This window comes from Acomys russatus, chromosome 13, assembly GCF_903995435.1.
Source record: "Acomys russatus chromosome 13, mAcoRus1.1, whole genome shotgun sequence".
NCBI classification, from domain to species: Eukaryota; Metazoa; Chordata; class Mammalia; order Rodentia; family Muridae; genus Acomys; species Acomys russatus.
In genome coordinates, this window is record NC_067149.1 from 4,751,647 (window position 1) to 4,767,542 (window position 15,896).

Consider the following 15,896-nt stretch of genomic DNA (forward strand, 5'->3'; position numbering starts at 1 on the left):
TTTAGTTATAATAGCTGAAATATGGAAACAACCTAGATGTCAGTCAGCCAAAGAATGGATAAAGAAACTGTGCTACATTTAAACAATGGAATACTATTCAGCTATTAAAAAGGAGGAAATCTTGAATTTTGGAGGCAAATGGATGGAACTAGAAATGATCATCCTAAGTGCGACAACCCAGACCCAGAAAGACATGCATGGTGTATACTCACTTATAAGTGGGTATAAGCCCAAACATAGGAGCCCTTTGAGAAACTCCACCCAGTGCGGGTTTGGCACACATACTGGCACTGACACACAGACACTGGGCAGAGAGTTGTATGGAAGAATGGAGGATTTGGAAGGTACTGGAAGAGTCAGGAGCTCCAGAGGGAGACAACCGAGGTCAGCAGATATGAATACCGGGGGCCTGCACAAATTGACACACCAACCAAGGTAGAGTACCTAGATGCCCTGTTCACATGTCGCTGACGGACAGCTCATTCTCCATGTGCATGAGAAGGGGGGAGAGAGGGTTCTGCCTCTGACAAGAAGTTTGGTGTATGCTAGTAGACCATTGCCCCTTGGTGGGCAGCCTTGCAGGCACACAGAGGAAGAGGATGCATGCTACCCTGATGAGACCTGATAGAGTGTGATCAGAAAGTGGCAGACAAGGCCTCTCCCCCTTCAGAGGTCTAGAGGTGGGGAATAGGGTGGAAGAGGGAAAGGGGGTGGGGCCTGGAAGATAAGAGGGGTGGATAACAATCAGAATGTAATGTTAATAAATTATAATAAATAAATAACATAAAATACTCCTCTTTTCATGTGTTTCTTCCTCATCTGCAAATCATTTCCTTGAGAATATTCTGTTTTTAATGGTAATCTCAATATCCATGATTGTGCTTTCATTTTTTACATGGATTGGCTTCTCTAAAATAAAGAAGGACAGTATGAAGCCAGATCTTATCCTACTGTGAGTATGACCATGTGGTGCTGTGGCCCACATATTTATTATGTAAAATAGAGACCTAAAGAAGCCCTTCTACAAGGAAAAAATGAAAGTGACTTCAGACAGTAACTCTTCCCTTCAAGCAATGAGATGGTATTTACTCTGTACTGTTTTATTATTGGTCCAAATAAAAATTTTATCCACAGCTTCTTAAAATAGCATTTTACAAATTCATAATAATAGAGGCTTAATTTTATACCATCATTTTGTACTACTTATTTTATGAGATATATCACATCAGATAATAAAGAAATAGACTTCTTCAGACCTCAAAAGGATGAAGAATATAGAAGATATTGTGGCTCAGATGATTAAGGAGGAGAGGTGGGTTTCGCACCACGTAGCCTAAATATTATTAGTACTTCACAAAGCTTATCTTATCAAACAAATGGAATTATAAAATTATTATTATTAAATTATTTTGTTTTACCTGGATAGTAATTAATGACACAAAGCTCAAGCATACATAGCTATTCATATGTGCATATCAAATATAGCTTTTGCTTATTTGTTTCACTCTCAAATTACATTTAAATATTTACTTAAGGCTGCAGGTATAATCTATGCTTCAGCAATAAGTTAGATCTAAAAGTTCTAAAATGTAAAATTCTGTGAAACTGTGTCTAACATTTACAAAGTCAAAGTTAATGGGGTTAAAAAAACCACTTAATTTAACATTGAATTTAGATACTCTATTTCTTAAACAAAGTTTTGTTGTTGTTAGCCCACTGTCTTATGACAATAAGATCTGAAAGTTAATAAGCTCAGAAGCTCTAAATTGCTTGGTTCACATCTAAGCACACAAAAATAGATATCTATATTAATGTATGAGAAAATACTGCAGAGGTAGACAGTGTAATGGCAAAAATTCCAATCTACGTCTGTTCATATCAGATCTTGAAAACCTTGGTTTTGATTGGACTGTGGAAATTAACTTGCTGCCACTTGATAGTTTCATGTAATCATCAGTTATAACTTGCATTTTCATACTTAGTCACTACTTCTAATTCTTTTCTGACCACATTATTCTGTAATTATTAATTTCACATTTTTTCTTTAGTGTGCTTGTGTGTGTGTGTGGCACAAAGGTAAATGCATGTAGATGCCACAAGGTAATCTAGGGTGTCACTTCTCAGAAAAGACACCCATCCACAGTGAGGCAATTTCTCATGGGCTTAGAGCTCACATATTAGGTCAGACTGTTTGGGCATGCAGTACATGGAATTACCTTTGTCTTACTTATTCTCCACTGGAACTTCATGCAGATACCATTATGTCCAGTTATTTTTTAATGTATCAAGTGTGGGTTCTTATTCTTGCAAGATCAGTGTTTGACCAACTAAGCTATGCCTTCAGCCTGGATTCTTACTACTTTCCTCTTCAGGTGTATATTATTACAGCTTTTCCTCTAGGGAAACACTTTGCTTTGAACAGTGTGTAGGAGCATGTGAAAAGCACCTTAAAAATACACTATTATTCAGTAGGACATGGTAAAGATTGTATTGCATTAACATGTGAGCTTTCTTGGATGTGTGTCCCTTTCTTTTTCTGCTTTGAATTTCCTCTAGAGGTGCAGATACAGTAATAAATCACTTCCTTAGCACCATTTCCACTTGTCTGCTTAATTTATATATTTATGCTTCAGTTTCTACTATCTTTCTTTTCACATAGTACATGAGGAAAAGACAGAATATAATACATAGTATATTGCTATTTTTGAAAAGAATTTGAACAAACCTTTCAATGATTGTATTATTAATATTGATCTACCAGATTCTTTCTCCTTTGAGCCTTATTACATATGCTGAAAGGCTTTGGTTTTCTTCACAATGTATCTTTTCCTATTTCACTAAGGTACATCCTCATTAACTGAATTGCTAAGGAAGCATTTCCTGCTAAGATCTTAACTCAATAAACAGTGAAACAAATGAAGTACATTTCATTTTTACATATCATAATGATTAAGAAAACATTTTGAAAATTTCAACTTCCTTTAAATAGTGAATGATACTTCAAATTGAGAATGCAGCTTTCTGGGAAAATGAGTGAAAGATATCATATAATTAGCTCAACTATAAATTAAATATTTTTCAACTTAACAATATATTACTATGTCAAAGGCAACTTACAGAACGAATATAAAGAGAAATTTCTATAAATGATATATTTAATGGAGCCACAATGATTCATAGATGAGAAAATAAATTTAAGAACATTTAAACAAACAATATTATACTTTTATGGCACAAACAAATCTCTTCTTAGGTCAGGAATCTCTCTTGATGAAGTGACAAGCTTTTAAGAAAGATTTGGGGTTATTTTAGGTTTCTCTGCAGGCATGTCTATTACATATTCTGCATAAATCACTATAAAAGTATGCATGTAATTTTTATTGTCATAGCTATATTCTTTTCATTGCCTGTTAACTTTTTAATTTTATTTTATTAATTCAGTCATATTACACCTTTTTTTTGTTTTTGTTTTTTGTTTTTTGTTTTTCGAGACAGGGTTTCTCTGTGTAGCCTTGGCCATCCTGGACTCACTTTGTAGACCAGGCTGGCCTCGAACTCACAGCGATCCGCCTGCCTCTACCTCCCGAGTGCTGGGATTAAAGGCATGCCCCACCACGTCCGGCTCTGTTCTTAATAGTTATCCCATCCCTTATATCCTTCCATTTCTCCCTCTCTCCTGCTTTCCTCCTACTCCCATCCTCTATGACTGTGACTGAGGGGGACCTCCTCCCCCTTTTTATGCTCATAGGGTATCAAGTCTCTTCTCGGTAGCTGCTATCCTTCCTCTGAGTCCCACCAGTCTACCCAATCAAGGGGACGTGGTCAAATATGGGGCACCAGAGTTTGTGTGAAAGTCTCCACTCTCTACTTAACTGTGAAGAATGTCCTGTCCAATGGCTAGATCTGGGTAGGGGTTCAAAGTTTACTGCAAGTGTAGTCCTTGGCTGGTACCATAATTTGAGCAGAACAGCTGGACCCAAATCCGCCCATTATGTTCTTGTAGGTTTCTAGGACCCTTTGGATCCTTCTATTTCCCCATTCTCCCATACTTCTCTCACCTAGAGTCCCTGTAGGATGTCTTCCCTTCTGTCAGACTTCCTTGGTAGTTGAAGACTTTCATAGGACATGCCCATTGGGTGAGTGTCCAGATATAAGTGAATATATACCATTTGACTTTTTCTGCTTCTGGGTTAACTCACTCATTATGATCATTTCTAGTTCAATCCATTTGTCTACAAATTTTGGGAATTCCTTGTTTATAATAGCTGAGTAGTATTCCATAGTGTAAATGTATCACAATTTCTTTATTCATTCTTCTACTAAGGGACATTAAGGCTGTTTCCATGTTCTGGCTATTATGAATAGGCCACTATGAACATGGTTGAGCATATGTCCCTGTTTTGTGGTGGAGCATTTCCTGGGTATATTCCAAGGAGTGGAATAGTTGGGTCTTGAGGAAGCCCTATTCCCAGTTTTCTGTGATAACACCAAATAGATTTCCAAAGTGGTTGTACTAGTTTGCATTCCCACCAGCAATGAAGGAGTGTTCCTCTTAATTCACATTTTCACCAGCATGTGGTGTCACTTTTGATCTTAGGCATTCTGATGGGTGTAAGATGGAATCTCAGAGTCTTTTTTATTTGCAGTTCTCTGATGACTGAAAACATTGAGCATTTCTTTAAGTGTTTCTCAGGCATTCGATATTCCTCTGTTGAGAATTCTCTAGTTGTGAGCCCAATTTCTCAATTGGGGTATTTGGTTTGGTGCTGTTTAATTTCTTACATTCTTTATATATTTTGGATATTAAACCTTTGTCAGATAAAGAGTTGGTGAAGATGTTTTCCCAGTTGTAGGCTGTCGCTTTGTTCTGTTGACAGTGACTACTGCCTTATAGAAGCTTCTCAGCCTCATGAGGTCCCATTTATTAATTGTTGATGTGATTAGGAAATTGTCTCCTGTGTCAATGTGTTTGGGTTCTACAGGTTGTTTTCTTTTGGATAGCTGGGATCTGTGCATGCTGAGATGTTTTGGTTTTTGTTGTTTGCGTTCTTACGCTGTCCTTTAGTCATTTTGCTATTTCTGTTGATGGGGTGTGGCTTCTGGTGTCCATTGATTTTTGAGAGTGGATGATTGGTAAATGATTATAGGTCACATGCTCTTGCCGCTGAAGATCAGGGAGATTTCCTTGGAACAGGCAGGTGACCTAGTTTCCACTCCTGGAGACTTTTCTCTACATCTTACGCTCCAGGCTGGGTCAGCAGAGGTATGCTTCTGTCTGGTCCCTTTCACGTTAGTGCTGTGATTTAGGCCAACTGTTATGGGGTCTCAGATCGAGGATGGCAAGCTCTGGCTGGCCAAATCGCTCAGAGTTGCCTGCACTTTCCATTGTCCTGTAGTCAAGACCTTGCTGGCTCAGACCCACTGAGCATTGAGCACATTTTAGTTCAGCATAGAGACACTGCAGTGGTGTCCAGCCTCTCCTGAAAGTGTGGGAGATCCTGCTGGGGATGTGTGAAGTGTCCAACCTGTGCTCTAACTGCTCAGATCTGCAGGCTCTATTCCCTGAATCCGGCTCCAATCTTGGTTCTGTTCGAGCATCTGGAGAGTGGGTTCAGGACCTCTGTAGTCTATTGCTTAACCTGGGACCAGGCCCGCCAGTGGTTTGTGCTTTTTGGGACTCCACTCACCTAAAGTTCTCTATATAGCAGCCTGTGGCTCCATTCAAGCCCCTGGTCTCCATGCAGTAGAACAGATATAGTGCTTGCTGTGTGCCACCATCTTGGAACCTTACCTTGCCTCTTAACTTTTGTCCTGCTTATATTTTGTTATTGGTGTCACAGCAAAGAATAAATAATAAGGTACTTTAAAGTGAATAGCAGGCTATCAAGAATAGGGTGGAAGGAGCTGGCCTGAAAATATACAATGGTGAAAAACTGCAGGAGAATATAAACAATTATAAGGGTAAATAATCTGGTTTTTTAGTGACAATGTGTATTCACATAGATGCCTTGTATAAATACTCCTCTGTTTTCCTTTTTGCTAAAAAAGTATTATTAATAGAGGTAAAATAATGTGACTTTCATAGATGTAAAGTGAAAGGCTGTTAAAGATTTCCATACCTTTACTTCTTAATGAGGAAAAGATTCAGTTGTCCTGTGGAATACAAAGAGCATTCCAACATTCATGCAGAAATAAAAGGATTTGAAACAAATGTGCAAAACTGAGGCACAACTGGATTATTCTCTGCTAAGAAAGCAAAGTTAATCAGTACCTCAAGTGCAAATAATGTAGTACCTTGTTTATAATAAATCTTTTTTTTACTTATTTTATCTATAACTTGAAAAATACTAACATAGGTGTAGCAACATTTACATGTTGTAGTATGACAAAAAAGGTTAAATAGTGAATAACTTTACATTTATGGCATCAGGTAATAATTCTTTATTAATAATTTTTGAGTGGTGGGGAAACATGCCTTTAATCCAGTACCCAGGAGGCAGAGACAGACAGATTTCTGAGAGTTAAAGGCCACCCAGGTCTACAGAGCAAGTTTCATGGCAGCCAAGGCTACACAGAGCATTCTTGTCTCAAAATTAAAAAAGAAACTTTGTAAAATTTCATTATCATTTGCCCCTCTCCCTCTCATATAACATTAATCATTTGGGGGATTTTGTGGTTTTATAAAATAATTTTATTTATTTATTTATTTATTTACTAAAAGCTTTGACATAATTTTATAGAATATTTCCACACGGCCAGCAAAGCATTTTGAATTTCACAGGAGAGCATCCTTGACATGGAATTTCCTAAAATCAGTCTACACATTGTACAGATCTTCTTCCTAGCATTTATTCTCAAATTTTCTGTCCCCTAATTCCATGCAGAAAGTATACAGGAAAAAGTGATAGGAGAGTGGAAATAACCAGACACTTTGCTACCAATTCATTTGTCATGATTGCAGTTTATAGCGGTGAAAGTAGATTTTGTAAAGAGAGTATAAACTAACACAGTAAGACTTTCAACCAAAGAGATATGTTTATTTTCTGGAATGTATGTTCTAGGCCCTCACTGTTTTAGACACTTAAAGACTAGTGAAGATCAACTCAACAAGTGATCAAGAACATTTTTTTCTCATTATTAAAAATTACAGAGGTATTGCATGCATTTGTTCAGTGTTTTATGCTAATATATTCAGGAATACCATAAATAAAAATCACTTATAAAATTTATAAAGTATGGTTTGTGTAATAGCTTAATATTTAAATCACATGAAATATATGTATATATGCATATAGATATGACTAAGAAAGAGAATTGCATGGGGGTAATTTACTAACTCCCTGTCCAAATAGGAATTTCATGTATACAAATACAGAGACAAATTAATCAAATATATTTATTTCTACCTTCAGAGGTTTCTGTAGAAGAACAAAATGATACTTTTGTAACAAAAAACAAAAATATCATTTAATTTTTAATCTGAACCATACTTGCCATTAAAATTCAACAGATGGATACATGTTAAGAAAAGAGATTTAAAAATTACTAAATCATAGCCAAATATAAATATTTGGGATAAAATATTGTTTTGGAAGTATTTTTTCTTTCTTGTTCTTAATAGGGTTTTAGAAATCTAATTAAGAACTAATGATCTCAATTGCTTTTTTAAATATAATGGGAGACTGAAAATTGTAAAATTAATGGCTCTTTAAAGTTTTTACGGCAAGTAACAGTTAACCTTTTGGACTTAGGTGATTTCAGAATCACCATGGAAACACATTTTAGGGGTCTATAGGAATCTTTTTCCAGAAAGGAGTAAGTGAGGTGGCTTGACTGACACAGGCAGTATAAGTAGATTGTGTAAGTTGATAACCAAGAATCATCTCTCTCTGCTTTCTGACAAGAGATGTCATGTGACCAGCTACCCCATACTCCTGTCACCACAACTTCTCACCAAGTTCAACTTTTAGCCTCAAGCCATAAGCCAAAAATGAATTTCTACTTCATGGGTCACAATGTTCTCAAAGCCATCCACAAACCAAGACAGAGCTTTAAAAGACTTCGAAAGTATTTGTATAGGTTGAGAAAGATGTAGTTGACCTTCATACAGATCATTAATGTTAACAATAAATATGATATTACCTCAGCAAATATAACTTGTAGGCCTAAGGAGACTGCAATCCATTTCAAGTCCTCATCTTCAAGCTGTATTTACTGTTTTATTGGTTTTAGTTGGTCAGTTATGATAGAAATAATTTTCATGATAGCATGTTTATATAAATACATTATAGTAAATTGCACACACTCATGCCTCAACTATCCTATCCTGTCATCTTTCAACTTTTTGATTCTGTTTTTACCCCCCAATAGTCCCCTCTCCCTTTCTCTCTCTCTCTCTCTCTCTCTCTCTCTCTCTCTCTCTCTCTCTCTCTCTCTCTCTCTCTCTCTCTGTATGTGTGTGAGTGAATGAGTTTGTGTGGTTATGGATGGCTGTTCCTGTATCTTGGTCTTTTTTTCTCTCTCTATCTCTGTCTGTCTGAAATACAGTTTGGTGAAGTTCCATGTACGATAAAAATGTAAAGTATTTGTGATTATCCTCTCACTACCTGTTCTCTCATTTCTTTTTATTATATCTCTGGACAAAATTTTAATATTTTGTTTTTATGTTTTATATGTATATGTCTGTATGACCTATTGCCATCCATGTGCAGTGCCTGAAAAGGCCAGAAGAGAATGCTAGATCCTCTGGAGCTGGATTTACAGCTTGTGTGCTACAAGGCATATATTGGGAGAAGCAAACTATTGTCCTCTGCAATAGCAGCAGACACTCTACAATATTTAGCCATCTCTCCATTCCTATGAATAAATTTTGATAACAATGAGAAACACAAATATATTAAATATAATTTTATGGAACATAAAGTAATTAAATGATAAATAATATCAAAATTGTGATTGTTATTGCTACTACATTTACATGTACTACTGTATCAATTAAACTAATACAGTGTATAATGGCCCTTGAAATACAGGACAGTAACATTAAATACATGTATTTTATTTCTTCACACATTTCAAATGTTAAATTTGTGAAGGGATTATTAAAAACAAGAGTAGTACTCTAAATATAAGAGATAATGTGGAATTAAATTAAGTTATAAGATTTGTGACAATATAGTCTCTGAATGAAAGATTTTACAAGTATTTTGACCTAATCCATATCAGAAAATTTAACGTAAGATTTAATGTTCTATTTTTCACATGAAAATGATGAATGAAACATCAGGAAGTTGAGTAATTTTGCTAAGATGAGCTAGCTAAGACATGATTGAGCTAGACTTCAAGTTGTATTGTTAACCAATATTGTATGGTTTAATCCCACAGAGACAAGTGGAGAGAAGTACAAATAAATAATTCCATAACAATTTTGTTTTGGGATCAATTGTATAGCATTGAAGCATACAGTCAAGTAAAGGAGAGCATAGATTCCAAGCCATACAATGAGATTGCTGTTCATTTTCTGATGTGGTGCTTTGACAGTGAATGCTTCCAGAATCTTCTCATGGTAGGAAGTAAGTCAAGGTCCATGCTCTCATATGTTTGTTTAAAGAAAAGTTTTAATTAATGCATTATGAACTAGTTCTTGATCTCTTTTTAATAATTTATTTAATTAACTGTGTTACCTTAAAAGATATTTAGTTTCATAATGACTTTTTTCAAATAAATTTTGGTTTTGTAGTTTCAGTTCTCTAAACTTTTCCCAGCTTCTCTCTTTCCTCTCTGCCTTTCTAACCTTAGTAGTCTTCTAGTTTTAAAGAAAAGTGAACTGTAAATTTCAGGGAAAAATAATAAATGAATCTGGAACATATTATATTAAGTAAGGTGACTTCATATCAGAAATACAAATATAATGTATTTTCATCATGAGTATATCCCTTTAACATCTTCATACAACAAATAAGAGGGTATAAGAGCATTTATACACTATAAAGCTAGACAGGAGACAACAAAAGGGAACATGGAACATGAGCTACTGGGAAGGACAAAAAGTCATGTAGTATAAAAGATGCTTGTTTTATATTTCTCGTTTATGTAAATAACACGTACAATTGTTTTTGACACCACTACATTAAAAAATTCTGTGTATGCCTGTGAGTGCACTTGTGTGTGTGTGTGTGTGTGTGTGTGTGTGTGTGTGTGTGTCTGTGTGTGTGTGTGTGTGTGTGTGTGTGTGTGTGTGTGTGTAAGTATTAATGTGGTTCCTGTGGAGGAGAGTAGAGGGTTTCAATTATCTTGAGATGGAGTTATAGGCAATTGTGACCTGTCCAATATCAGTGATGGGAGCCGAATTCCCCTCTTTTAAAAGAACAGCAAGCACTATGAGCCATCTCTCTAGTTCTAAGCACTGTTGCCTCATTGATAACCAATCCTTTTGTGTTTGTTTGTTTGTTTGTTTGAGACAGGGGTTCTCTTGTAGTCCTGGCTTTCCTGTACTCACTTTTGGACCATGCTGGCCTCAAGCTCACAGAGATCCATCTGACTCTGCCTCCTGAGTGATGGGATTAAAGGTGTGCACCACCACTGCCAGGCTTGATAACCTAGTCTTAACTATATATTGCCTTTGGCTTGGTGACTGAAGGGATGTAAATGGTCAAAAGAAGAAAAAAAAAACACAATTCTAAGTTTTGAGTGCAATAAACTTTAACATTATTCTTTTCTCTTCATCTGTGTAACATAATGTTTCCAGTCCTGCACTTATTACTCCTCTGCATCTCTCAGCCATGTAACCATCTTCCTTGTTGCATATGTTGTAGCTGAATGAAGAGTCACAGCCACACAGAATCGCAACTGTTTATTTTCCTCCAATGCTTCTTTTAATGTGATTCATATGTACTTACTTTTACTTTTTCTCTAAGTAATTCCCTTTTGGCAGCTCTATTCCAAATTGGTACCACTTAGGGGAAATTAACATTTCTCACCCATTAATTATTCTGCTCTTTGGTTATTTCATTAAACACTTTTGTTAAGAAAAACAGCGCAGGATATCACTGGATGGTGGAAGTAACCACAGCTGCCTGAGTGCTTAACTGTGCAAAACAGATTTTGAAGCCCCAAAATCTGCTACTCTTCTAAAATTTACACTTATATCCAAAGTCAAATGTAGTTCTCTTCTTGCATTAAGGAAACTTCTCTTTGTAGCTGGTGAAGTCCATTCAAGTAAAACACTTTGATCTCAATGCAGAGATCTGCTGACCATTGAATGCCCACCCCAAGGGATACATCTATAATACTATTCCTACAACTAAGATTCAAGGAACATTGTGGAAAAAAATAAAGGGATCGTGGGAGTTAGAGGACCAGGAAATACACTGTGAGATTATACCAATATGATACTACCACAATATGGTTGACTAAACAGATGCAAAAAACAAACAAACAAACAAACAAACAAACAAAAAAACCTTAGACACGCTAACATGAAAGGGAGATATCATCTCATGGGACCACATTTGTACACATCTCCAGGTAAAGGAGGATGGCTGAAGTGGAATGGGAATTCTTCTTCAAGGTTATGATTCTTACTTGCTTAACCCATGTAAAGTGGTCAGCCATGAAATAGCACACATACAAGTTATGCTAAACTCAGCATGTTGTGTGTGTGTATGTATGTATGTGTATATATATATATATATTCATTTATGTATATGTAAGAAACATGTAAAAAACAGACAAGTGGGTAAATAAAGTAAGGAAGATGAATATGTTAATAAACTTATGTTTTATTTTGAAAAGGAACATATATCTCAGTGCATTTGTTAGGTTTCTGAAGTTGAAACAAGCTGAGCACTATGTTGAATATTTCCTATTTAAATGTTGATCTATGCACACCGGCCTTCAGCCATTACAAGATTGAAGAATATTTAATGAACATTGTCCAGGAGCCAAAATAATGTTTGATTGAACACAGTACTTGTGCTGAAATTTTAAGTGAACATTTGGAGTAAGTAAGGAAAAAAAAAGGAAATTTCATAGAAATCAAAAATAAGAAGTTATAGTATAGAGAATTGGAGTTGGAAAAGTAGATGAAGAGTTTTGGCTCCATTTTCCATTTCCAGTCCTCTTTTAAGATTTTCATAGTTAATAGTTTCATTGTTATAGTTTTATATCCTTATACCCATTCTTCATACTATTCACCCTCCATTCTCTCTTTCTCCTCTAGCAAGCCACACCAATCAGATGACTTTATGTTTCTCCCTATAATAATATTATCTTCTAATAATCTCCTTTATATTAAAGAAATATGTACCACAGAACACATACTTGTATACAGTACTTTTTATAGAGATAAAACATTAATAAAATGTGAATTTAATTCTATAATACTATAACCTAGAGAAATATCTGGTTATACTTCAAATATCTATTATATACTTGCTGGCCACTATGCAATGTGTGAATTTCCATGTGTTCTTTTTTCTATATGTTAATTTTTCCCTCAAGAATAGTCAAAATATTATAAAAAGCTGAGCTGCATCCAAGTGGGTAAAAGACAAGAAGTAAAAGGGAACTATATGGGAAGTAAATGAAGGTTATAGAAAATAGGGGTTAGAAAAAAGTATAATTTGAGTGAATATGATCAAAATACTTTATATAAATATGTGAAATGTTATGTAAAGTCAATTGTTACGCATAACTAATGTATGCTAATACAAACCTAATGTCATGATCTATGAACCAGTAAATGGAAGAAAGGTGGTACACATTTATGTAATAATTATTCATATACTTACTCAAATTATTTAAAAATACAGAAAATTGTGTCAAAAACACAGCAAAAAACTTGCTATGAGGTATTTTTCAACACCAAAAAGGGAGAGAAGAATGATTCTGATTTTCTTACTGTAACATCTGTCATTCATTTTCCTGCAAACTTTTTTTTCTATCTGCATATTCTCTTCCCAGGGAGGCATTTGCTGTCTCTGAGCTGCTGAGCTAAGCCTAGTTATTTGATACTTCCCACATTTCCTTTATTTTGAGTGTTGCCTGTCCTATTTTGCACCTGTTTTACAAAGTCTCATTTTTAATTAAAAATAGATCTTTACAAGTAATATATTCTTATCACACTTTTACTCCCTTATTTCTTCCCAGATATTTCCCACTTCCCCACAAATCCAATTCCACGCATTCTTATTTTTTTTTCTTTTTAGAAAATAAATAGGAAAGCTGAGTGGTAGTGGTACAGACCTGTAACCCCAGCACTCAGGAGGCAGAAGTAAGTGGATCATTGTGAGTTCAAGAGCAGCCTGTTCTAGACAGCCAAGGCTACACAGAGAAACTCTGTCTCAAAAAACCAAAAGAGAGAGAGAGACAGACAAAGAGAGACAGAGAGAGGGGGGGGAGAGAGAGAGAGAGACACAGAGAGAGAGACAGAGAAAGAGAGAGAGAGAGAATAAAATGACAACAACCAAAACAGAGAAAACAAACAAACCACAACAACAAAACCAGGAGAATCACTTACACACAGAGAGACACATGTGCACACAGAGACACATGTATACACACAGAAGCACATGAAAAGAGAGACATGTACATACAAAGGCAAGTAGGCACACAGAATCACCTACAAAGAAACACATACACACAGAGACATATGCATACACAAAGGTACATACACACAGAGACACATGTACACACAGAGGCTCACACACACATAGAGACATGTGCACACACATAGACACATGAACACACAGAGGCCCATACATTCATAGAGGCACACACACACTTAGAAAACTAATAAAACTCAAAGCAGAAGCTTTTTTTCCTAAAGCTTCTGACTCTAAAACCACATTCCACTTCTTCTTTCCTTGGGTTTCATATCAAACGTTCAAGAGAATTGCAATGTTATCTTCATGTGGCTATTGTTACTCTATTATTTTTTACAGCTCAGAAACTGGTAACTGAAAACCTACTAATACTTTGAAGGTAACGATTCTTTATTTCTGTATTCCATTCTCAATTATCTTTTAATGTTACTCTCTATTCTTCCTGGGAAAGTTTAACTGCCCTCAGTTACACTTCCTTTCATTGGCAGCTGGTGACTTTCACATTTACACAATCCATATTCCAGATCTACTTTTACATTAGCAAATCTATTATGCAGTAAATGGAAACTATTCTTGACATCTACATTAAATATGTTCATTAATAAAGCACGTAAAGAATTTCTATTAGTGAACAAGAAAGTGCGAGAAAACACCTGAATTAAAAACTCAAAATAATTAGGAAACCATGTCAAATACATATTTAAGTAAACCTTTCTCCCTCAGGTATTCTTCCCCAAGGAAAATGCAAGAATTGTCTGTCCTCTGAAAAATGGTCAGCCTGAACATACATACTAGAAGCATTATATGGTTCGCCAGGTTATATTTAGGAATATATATATAATGAACATGTATATATGCATGCAATAATAGTTACAAAAGGAGGACATCCATTTAAAAGAAAGCAGAAAAGATTATCGGAAATGGTTTGGAGGGACAAAAGGTAAGAGAGAAATGTTGTAATGTTGTGTCCAGATGACAAGGATCCCCCAAATTAACAGGAGTTCAAAGTCATATGCAAAAGCAAAGAGCCTTTATTTTGCAGAGATCTAATGTACTGCAATCCTCACATAAGCAAAGCAAGATGGGGCAAGACCCCAGGTTGAACACAAAGGCCTTTTTTATAGGTAATCAAGGGAAGTTACAAGGTAGGTTAGGTAATCTTTACTTCTACTGGCACAGATCAGGAGCAAGGGTGTGAGTATATCTGGGGTTGGTTGGGGCTTTGTTCCAGGTCTGGGGACTCTTTGAACTGGTTCAAACCTTCCCAAACTAGTAGATATTTTTGAGGCTGTGACTCTGGTCAGGAGTTAGGGACTCTTCAAACTGGTAACTAAGCAACCTTATCTTCTTTAGGCCTGAGGGTCAGGACTTTTCCAGAAATTTGTTTACAAAAATCTGAAAGAAAGAAACTCTAGCCTGGCCAAAACATGAAGTTACATCTGTACAATTACCTCAGTCCTTCAGCAATTAAGTTACAATCTCAAAAATAAACAGCAAAAATAACTGTTTATCAGCCTGGCCCAACTGGGACACAGAGAGCAAACAAGCAGAGCTGAGCTGGGAATGGCCCACAACCCACATTAGCTACCATCCCAAGAAGTTTTGTGGGACACTCAAGCAGGTTTGGGCTTGGACCTTTCTCCACTTACCCAATGCTCACTGACCTGGCCCATTTGGTTCACAGAAAGTGAACAAACAGAGGTGAGTCAGGCTCCAGCCACCACATGTATTATCCACTATATCAAGGAGCCTGAGTGGTACCTGAGCAGTTTTTAACTCAAAGCTCTTTCACTCTGGTTCTCTCTTGCCTGCCCCAACTGGGACGTTGAGAGGGAACCAGTAGAGCTGAGCTGGGTGTAAAATCCAATAGCCGTGCCCACCATCCTGACTAGGACTCTGGGGGAACTTTAACAAACAGTCTTTAGCTTGGAGCTATCTCTATGGGCTCCTGACCTGCCTGACCCACATGGGATATACCCAGACAGTGATCACATTAGAGGAAACTCATTGCCAGCTAACACCAGAGATGAAAAGATGACTAGAGACCAATGCAAGAAGACAATCAACAAAATTTAAAGCCATATGACACCATCATAAACCAATGACCATATCACAGCAAGCTATGGAGATGTGAACACCCACAAAGTGCAAGAAGAAGATTTTAAATTTCAGGTGATGAAAATAATAGAAGCTTTGAAGGAAGAAAATAAATCTCTCAAAGAAATACAGATAATAAATCTAAACAGATGAAGGAATTGAATAAATCCTATAATGAATTACAGGAAAATTCAA